Genomic DNA, 8849 nt, shown 5'->3' with positions numbered 1-8849 from the left:
AAAAGTAAGCACACTCTAACCATATGATCAGCAATTGTACTCCTTGGTATTTACTCCTGTGAGTTGAAAACATATCCACACAAAAGCCTGCACATAGATGCTTATAGCAACCTTAACCGACAAAACTTGGAAGCAAAAAAGATGTCCTTCAGTAGGAGAGTGGATAAATAAATTATGATACACCCAGACAATGGAATACTATGTAGCACTGAAAAGAAATGAGCACTATCAGCCATGAAAGGACACGGAGGAAACTTAACTGCATATTACTAAGCAAAAACAGTGACTCTGAATAGGTTACATACAGTATGATTTCAACTATGTGACATTCTGGAAAAGGCAAAACTATGGAGAGAGAAAAAGGTTCAGTGGTTGCCAGAGGTTAGGGTGAGGGAGGGATGAAAAAGTGGCGCACAGAGGGTTTTTAGGGCAGTGAAACTACTCTGTGCCATGTTATAATGCTGGATACCTGTCAAGATGTATTTATGTAAACTATAGACCTTGAGTGATAATTATGTATCAATGTAGGTTTATCAATTGTAACAAATGTACCACTGTTGCCATGGATTGAATGTTTATATCCCTTCAAATTAGTGTGTTGAAATCCTTTTTGCTTTTTTTTTTAGTTTCTTTTTTCTAAGTTCATGTCAGATAGGTAATATGCCCACATGGTAACTGACAGAGCAGAAGCATCACCATCTTGGACAAGCACTGCCATTCTAAAGTTCCCCTTGATCAAAAATTGCCTAAATCCAAAGATCATCAGCCTAATGACTAAGGTCAGCATGACCATAAACCACAAATGACATCTCTGACCAGAAACATTCCAACCATAAGATAAATCTCTCCCTGACCAGAGACAAGCCAGCCCGGAGATAACTTCCCCTCCGGCGGAGAGACGTCAGCCCCAACATAACCTCCCCTTCAGCCAGAGACATTCCAACCTCACCATAAACTTCTCCCCTACACAGAACATTCCAAGCCTGTGATAAAGCTCTCTCACTCTAAAACCAATAAATACTCTTGTTGTTTATAAGCCACCGGTCTATGTTATTTTGGTTATAGCAGCCCAACGGGCTAAGACGATTGTAGTGCAGGCTGTTGATAGTTGCAATAGAGAATCCTCCTGACTGAAATTGGCCAGAAGCCCCTTTCAGGTTTATTCTCCAAAATAAACCTGTTTTTGACTGTTGAGCCCCTTTTCCAGCTTCTTTCCTCTTTCTTTAACTCTTACAGTAACAAGGTTTGAAGGTGGCACATCTCACACATGCATAGGAACACCCAATCATCACATCACGTCTATGAATTACAAAATGATCTGTGTTGAAATCCTACCCCACAAGGTGATGGATTAGGAGATGGGCCTTTTGGAGGTGATTAGTTCATGAGGGCAGAGGCCTTAGGAATGAGATCAGTGCTTTTATAAAAGAGACCCAAGAGATTCCCTCGCCCCTTCGGCCATATGAGGTTACAGTGAGAAAGCTTCATCTCTGAGGAAGCAGGCCCTAACCAGACACCAAATCTGCCAGCATGTTGATCTTGAACTTCCCAGTCTCCAGAACTGTGAGAAATAAATTCTTTTGTTTATAAGCCACCGGTCTATGTTATTTTGGTTATAGCAGCCCAGTGGGCTAAGACGATTGCAGTGTGGGCTGTTGATCATTGGGGAGGCTGTGCATGTGTGGGGCAGGGAGTATATGGGAATTCTGAACCGCCCACTCAATTTTGCTGCGAACCTAAAACTGTTCTAAAAAGTAAAGTCTATTAAAAAAATAGACTTGTATTTTATAGTACAAGAGTACCTGTACCCCCACACACTTCCCACTCTGGACATTATCAGTCATTTTCCCAGTAATATTTACCAATGTGGTGAGTAAAAGAACTACATCTCATTTTAATTTGAATATACAGCCATACCTCACCTTATTGCACTTTGTTTTATCGTGCTTTGCAGATACCATGTTTTATACAAATTGAATGTTTGTGGCAGCCATGCTTTTGGCAAGTCTACCATCACCATTTTTCCAACAGCATGTGCTCACTTCATGTCTCTGTTATAGGACCAATGGGCTCATACGCCCACCATGCAGTAACAGACCCATTACATAGTGACAGCAGGGTTTGCAGCAGAGAAAGTTTAATGATTGCAGAGTGCTGAGCGATGAGATGGGAGGAGACCCTCCCATTTATCTCACCAAGGAGCTTTGGGCTGGGGCTTTTAAGGGGATTATAGAGGGTGAAAGACTCCCTCCGTAATTGGAAAATTGGGGTTGTTCATTGGTCGGGGGAAGGGGGGATGAAATCATCATGATATGGAAACTGCATTCTTTGGTGAGTCAGCCCATTGTGGGGTCCTTCAGACCAGCTGGGTCGGTAGTTTCATCAGTATATGGGACCTGAAGGACTATCTCACAGGGAAAACTAAACATTTTATAATGTTCACGTTGTTATCTACGGAGAAGTTAAGGGGAACCGTGATCTCGTAACAGGTCTATGTGATTTTAGCACAATAGGCACCAAACAGCTATGAGGACGCAGGCTGGAGAGCAGGCCAACCTCATGATGGAGGCCAAATGTGCTGCAAGCGTGGGTGACTTTTGTTTCTCCCCCTTCCTTCTTCCATGATTAATTTCATAAAGTTTATAGGGGCAGTTTCATCTCTGTGTCACCTTTTGGTAATTCTTGCAATATTTCAAACTTTTTCATTATTATTGTCTCTGTTATGGTGGTCTGAGATCTGTGATGTTCTTACTGCAATTGTTTTGGGATGCCATGATCTGTCATAGAAGACAGTAAACTTAATCAACAGATGTTCTGTGTGTTCTGACTGCTCCACTGACTGGCTGTTCTCTTATCTCTCACCCTGTGGTGAGAAGGCTTCATCTATGAGGAAGCAGGCCCTAACTGGACACCTAATCTAGCCTCCCTATTCCCAGAGACCCAACAATATGTAAATTAGGCCAATTAATAACCCTACAATGGCCTCTAAGCTTTCAAGTAAAAGGAAGAGTTGCACACATCTCTTACTTTAAGTCAAACGCTAGAAATGATTAAGCTTCACTGAAAGCCTAGATAGCCTGAAAACTTGGCCTCTTGGGAAAATAGTTAGTCAAGTTATGAATGCAAAAGAAAAGTTCTTGCAGGAAATTAAAAGTACTACTTCAGTGAACTCATGAATGAGAAAGGAAAACAGCCTTATTGCTGATATGGAGAAAGTTTTAGTGGTTTGGATAGAAGACCAAGCCAGCCACAACATTCCCTTAAGCCAAAGCTTCATCCAGAGCAAGGCCTTAATGCTCCTCCATTCCCTGAAGACTGAGAGAGGTGAGGAAGCTGCAGAAGAAAAGTTGGAAGATAGCAGAGATTAGTTCATAAGGTTTAAGGAAAGAAACCATCTCTTTAACATAAAAGAACAAGGTGAAGCAGCAAGTGCTGATGGAGAAGCTACACAAAGTTATCCAGAAGATCCAGCTAGGATGATTAATGAAGGTGGCTACACTAAACACAGATACTCAATGTAGACAAAATAACCTTTTTATTGGAAGAAGATGCCTTTTGTTTGAAGCTGCAATGTTTCAAAGGACAGGCAGAATCTCTCGTTAGGGGCTAATGCCACTGGTAACTTTAAGTTGAAACCAATGCTCATTCACAATTCCAAAGAACCCTAAGGCCCTTAAGAATTGATACGGTTGGCCAGGCGCGGTGGCTCACGCCTGTCATCCCAGCACTTTGGGAGGCCGAGGCAGGCAGATCACGAGGTCGGGAGAGCGAGACCATCCTGGCTAACACGGTGAAACCCCGTCTCTATTAAAAATACAAAACATTAGCTGGGTGTGGTGGTGGGTGCCTGTAGTCCCAGCTACACGGGAGGCTGAGGAATGGCGTGAACCCGGGAGGTGGAGCTTGCAGTGAGCCGAGATCATGGCACTGGGTGACAGAGAGAGACTCCATCTCAAAAAAAAAAAAAAAAAAAGATACAGTTTGGCTCTGTGTCCCCACCCAAATCTCATCTTGAATTATACTCCCATAATTCCCATGTGTTGTGGGAGGGACCTAGTGGGAGATAATTGAATCATGGGGGCAGTTTCCCCCGTACTGTTCTCATGGTAGTGAATAAGTCTCACAAGATCTGATGGTTTTATCAGGGGTTTCAGCTTTTGCGCCTTCCTCATTCTGTCTTTGCCTGCAGCCATCCATGTAAGATGGGACTTGCTCCTCCTTGCCCTCCACCATGATTGTGAGGCTTCCCCAGCCATGTGGAACTGCAAGTCCAATTAAACCTCTTTCTTTTGTAAATTGCCCAGACTTGGGTATGTCTTTATCAGCAGCATGAAAACAGACTAATACAAGAATTATGCTAAATCTACTCTGCCTGTGTTTTGGAAATGGATCAGTAAAGGCTGACAGCACATCTGTTTACAGCATGGTTTAGGAATATTTTAAGTTCACTGTTGAGATATAATGCTCAGAAAATATATATCTTTCAATATACTACTGCTTATTGCCAATGTACCTGGTCACCCAAGAGCTCTGATGAAGATGCACAAGGAGATTAATGTCATTTTCATGTCTGCGAACACAACGTTTATTACGCAGCCCTTGGATTAAGGAGAAATTCCTACTTTCAAGACTTGTTATTTAAGAAACACATTTCCTAAGGCTATAGCTGTCATACACAGTGATTCTTCTGATGGATCTGAGCCAAGTAAATTGAAAACCTTCTAGAAAGGATTCACCACTCTAGATATCATTCAGAACATTCGCGATTCATGGAAGGAGGTCAAAACATCAACACTAACAGGGTTTGGAAGACGTCAATTCCAACTCTTATGGACGACTTTGAGGCATTCAAGAGTTCAGGGGTGGAAGGAACTGCAGATGTAGTGGAAATAGAAAGAAAACTAGAATTAGAAGTACAGCCTGAAGATGTGACTGAATTGCTGCAATCTCATGATAAAACTTGAACAGGTGAGGAGCTGCTTCTTATGGATAAGCAAAGAAAGTGGTTTCTTGAGATGGAAACTACTCCTGGTGAAGATGCTGTGAACATGTTGAAATAACAACAAAGGATGAAGAATATTAAATAAACTTAGTTGACAAAGCAGCAGCAGGGTTTGAGAAGATTAACTTCAATTTGGAAAGAAATGCTATCAAATAACATTGCATGCTACCAATAAAAATTTCATGAAAGGATGAGTCCACTGATGCAGCAAACTCCATTGGTGGCCAGTCACAAAATTGCCACGGCCTTCAACACAACCCCAGCCTTCAACAACCACCACTCTGCTCAGTCGGCAGCTATCAACATCATGGCAAGACCCCCCAGCAGCAAAAAGATGACAACTTGCTGAAGGCTCACATGACTGTTAGCATTATTTTTTTTTTAGCAGCAAAGCATTTTAAATTGCAGTATGTATATTGTTTTTTAGATATAATGCTCTTGCACACTCAATATACTACAGTATCCAGCAATTAGTCACATTTCTTCACTGTCTATAGCCCTTAGCCGAATAGTTGAGTCATCTCAATGGGGATGTCAAAGCAAACTAAATATGGCCTGAGAAGGACTCTGTACTTCCATATTTGAGTCCTTGTGGATGAACTACAACCTAACTTAATAGGTAGACAGGATTGAAAACCTAACTTAGAAGTATGCGTCTGTAACAATCACTGAGTTTTGGGCAATCCCAGCAGTTATACTTCAACAACTCATACGCTGCTGAGTGTTCAAACTGTGTTCAAATAAGGCAATCACCAATCTGTAACCAATCCAGCTGTTTCTGTACCTCAGTTCTGATTTCTGTATGTCACTTTATTTTTTTTGTCTATAAATTTGTTCTGCCCACGAGGCACCCCTGGAGTCTTTCTGAATCTGCTGTGATTCTGGGGGCTGCCCAATTCGCAAATTGTTTATTGCTCAATTAAACTCCTTTAAATTTAATTCAGCTGAAGTTTTTAACAGGACGATAGAGGACAGGGAATGACAAATTTCCAGAACCAGCCAGCAAGAAACACTTTTAACACACACACACACACACACACACACACACTAGCAGATGCACTCGGTCCGAGCTGGGCATTGAAGCTGGAAGTGAGCCTGGCAGTAGCTGGGCTCAGGGAGCTCACAGTCTAGTTGGAACACAAAGCTGTGAGCCAGGAATTACAAGATGGGTAATAAAGGCAGAGGAACAAAGTTGAGTGGCAGGACAGAGAGGCTGAGACATGCTCTGTGATAGAAGCAGGAGGTGGACAAATGCCTATGCAGTTGGGGCGGGTCCTCTGTGAAACCCCACCTCCAAGCCAAAGACAGTTTAAAGCCTGAAAGCCAAGCTACAAGTTAAATCATCCGACTGGACTGGATTGAGAACTTGTCTTTCTGTTTGGCATGCTTACTTCTGATTGGTCCTCACCCTTCACCTATTTTACATATACCTCCCTACCCTTTCCTAATTGGTTTTCTCACACCGTTGTGCACACCTTTGAGTGGTGTTCTCACTTTAAACTTTTTTGCGTACTCACAAACCAATCAGGTTACACTCCTCATGTTGAGTCCATAAAGGGCCCCAGACGGAGCCACATGGTAAAACCTCCCCCCACACCCCACCTCCCACCCCTGAGTCCCCTTTCCACGGAAAGCCATTTTCATCACTCAGTAAAATTATTCTCAGCCCTCCTCACCCTCCAATGTCCAGTATATCTTCATTCTTCTTGGGCGAGATACAAGAGCTGAACATGGGTACAAGTTATACAAGTTATACGTGACAGCGTGGCTGAGTGAGACCTGGGCAAGGCATCACTGGTTAGGGGCCCCGGCTTGCAAAGTGACCAAGAAGAAAAGTCCTACATTGTTTGGGAAGACTTGGGGATTTCCAAGGGAGCTGGAGGGGCTGTGTTCTAAGAGGAACCCACACTTGAGTTAGGACTTGTAGGGTGACTCTGTCCCTGGTGGAGTCCTGATAAATAAGCAACAATGAGGAAGAGGCCCCAGGTTGGGGAGGGCCCCAAGTGGGGAGAAAAGTGATCAACTGTTTTGAGAGACAGCTAATCACAACCAGGCACAATGACCTCGTTCTGCTCGTTCTGCATGTACCCCTCTTCAACGTGACTCTATGAAACTTCCCTCCAGCCACTGCCTCTTTGCAGACAGCCCCTTCCTTCTCTGCTCATTGTAATTACAACCTTGCATTGTATTTTCATACCTTCTCTAATAAATCTGCCTTTCTTTACCTACAACTGGCTTGGTAAATTCCTTTACCTCCTGTGCCACCAGACCCAGAGAGTTGCTACCTGCGTCACCGGGTAGATGAAGTTACCCCTGCTTAGGACACCCAGCATGACCCATGGCCCAAGTCACCGCATTTCAATGCTTTGGGCACACTGCCCCTGCACCTGGGCTGCCCAGCTTTTATTGATTGAGCACCACCGGATGCAGGTCGCCTTGTTGGGGTTGGGAAAGGATTGTTTCCAAACGAAGGAAAGGCTCCCTCTAGGAGCAAACGATTGTCTTGGTGCAACGGTTCTGTGTGATCAATTAAACATGTGAAATGCTTGTGAGGCCCAAGCTGCTGATGGCCTCCAGCCCTGCTTCTTCCTTATGTAGTGTGTTCTCAGGGTTCCCCACCATGAAGGGCTCTGGGCCTGGCCATTTCCACCCAACATAGGCTCTTCCAACAGGCAATTCATGCCCCCAAGTTCCCCATGGGGGGACAAATGTCAACTCTGGATGGCCAATGGCTTCCCTGGCCCACTTCTGCTTCCTGCCCTCCCTTTCATCCCCCTAATAAGTTTTTTGTCCTCCTCCATCTCAGGGACAGCCTCCTGCAGGCCTTGCCCACCTCAATGATCACCTACTACATGCATGTCTCTGGGCTGGGTTATCAGGGGAAGACAGATGAGGGAGGTACAGTCCTCCAGGAAAGGTCTCTAGGGACTCCAATAGGTGAGAACTGCACCTTCAGTGTTCAGCTCCCAGATAAACAGACATTTTTCAGGGTCACCTCTGATTCAATCTCCCCCTGCCACCAAATCAATTTATTTGGTTTATGGATTTTTCTGTCTTGCCAACCAACATGGATCATCTTACATCTACGTATGGATCTTTAGGTGAGAGACTCACCTTTTGAGGGCAGGCTCTGAGACGCAGGGCTACAGTTCAAGTCCTGGCTCTGCCCCTTACCCGCTGGCAGACCTGGGGCAAGTTGTGTGACATCTCTGTGCCTTAGTTTCCTCAATGACAAAAATGATAAAGATAGTATCTTCCACTTCCATAGTATCTAAATGAATTGATCTTAGAGGTCACTCGAATGGGGCCTGCCGGGAATAAGCTCTCGATCACTCTCAGTTATTTGTATGGGAAACTCAGTCTCTATTTAGTTTTTCACTCTCATGATTAGGGATCAAATACAGGACGTTCAGTTATGTTGGAATTTCAGATAATAATGAACGATTTTTTAAAAGAGTGTTCTTTATCTTCCTTTCCCTCACTGTCTTTCCTCTTGCTTCATCCCTCCTGGGTTTTCCCAGGAGTGCCCTGCGTCTCCCTCCATTGCATGGTGTTCCACATGCCATCATGTACCCACTGTAGTGCCCCAAAGACCAAAGGCCCTTCTGTTTAGCAGAATTCATTTCCTTATGTTATAGGAGTTATTAAAAAATTATTTGAGGCAGATAGAGAGGAAAAGGGGTCCTTGGGAAGTTTTCGTTTCTGTTTTAAAAGCAGCTCCAAAAAATGTTTCTTGTCTAGCAGGAAAGCCCCGGCTCTTAGAGTCAGGCTGGCAACTTTGATATGCAAATGCAGACCATTAGAAACTGGGTCCACCCAAACATGGGGATTCCCGCCATCTTTTCCT

The 8849-nt window shown here is 43.9% G+C and overlaps 1 pseudogene; it reads right to left on the bottom strand.

The window, feature by feature from the left end:
* Nucleotides 1–1231: 1231 nt before the first annotated feature.
* Nucleotides 1232–1318, bottom strand: LOC129023780 (small nucleolar RNA U13; annotated as a pseudogene).
* Nucleotides 1319–8849: the final 7531 nt, after the last annotated feature.

The sequence above is a fragment of the Pongo pygmaeus genome, chromosome 23 (genome assembly GCF_028885625.2).
Source record: "Pongo pygmaeus isolate AG05252 chromosome 23, NHGRI_mPonPyg2-v2.0_pri, whole genome shotgun sequence".
In the NCBI taxonomy this organism is placed as follows: domain Eukaryota; kingdom Metazoa; phylum Chordata; class Mammalia; order Primates; family Hominidae; genus Pongo; species Pongo pygmaeus.
This window is presented reverse-complemented; position numbering and strand designations above follow the sequence as displayed.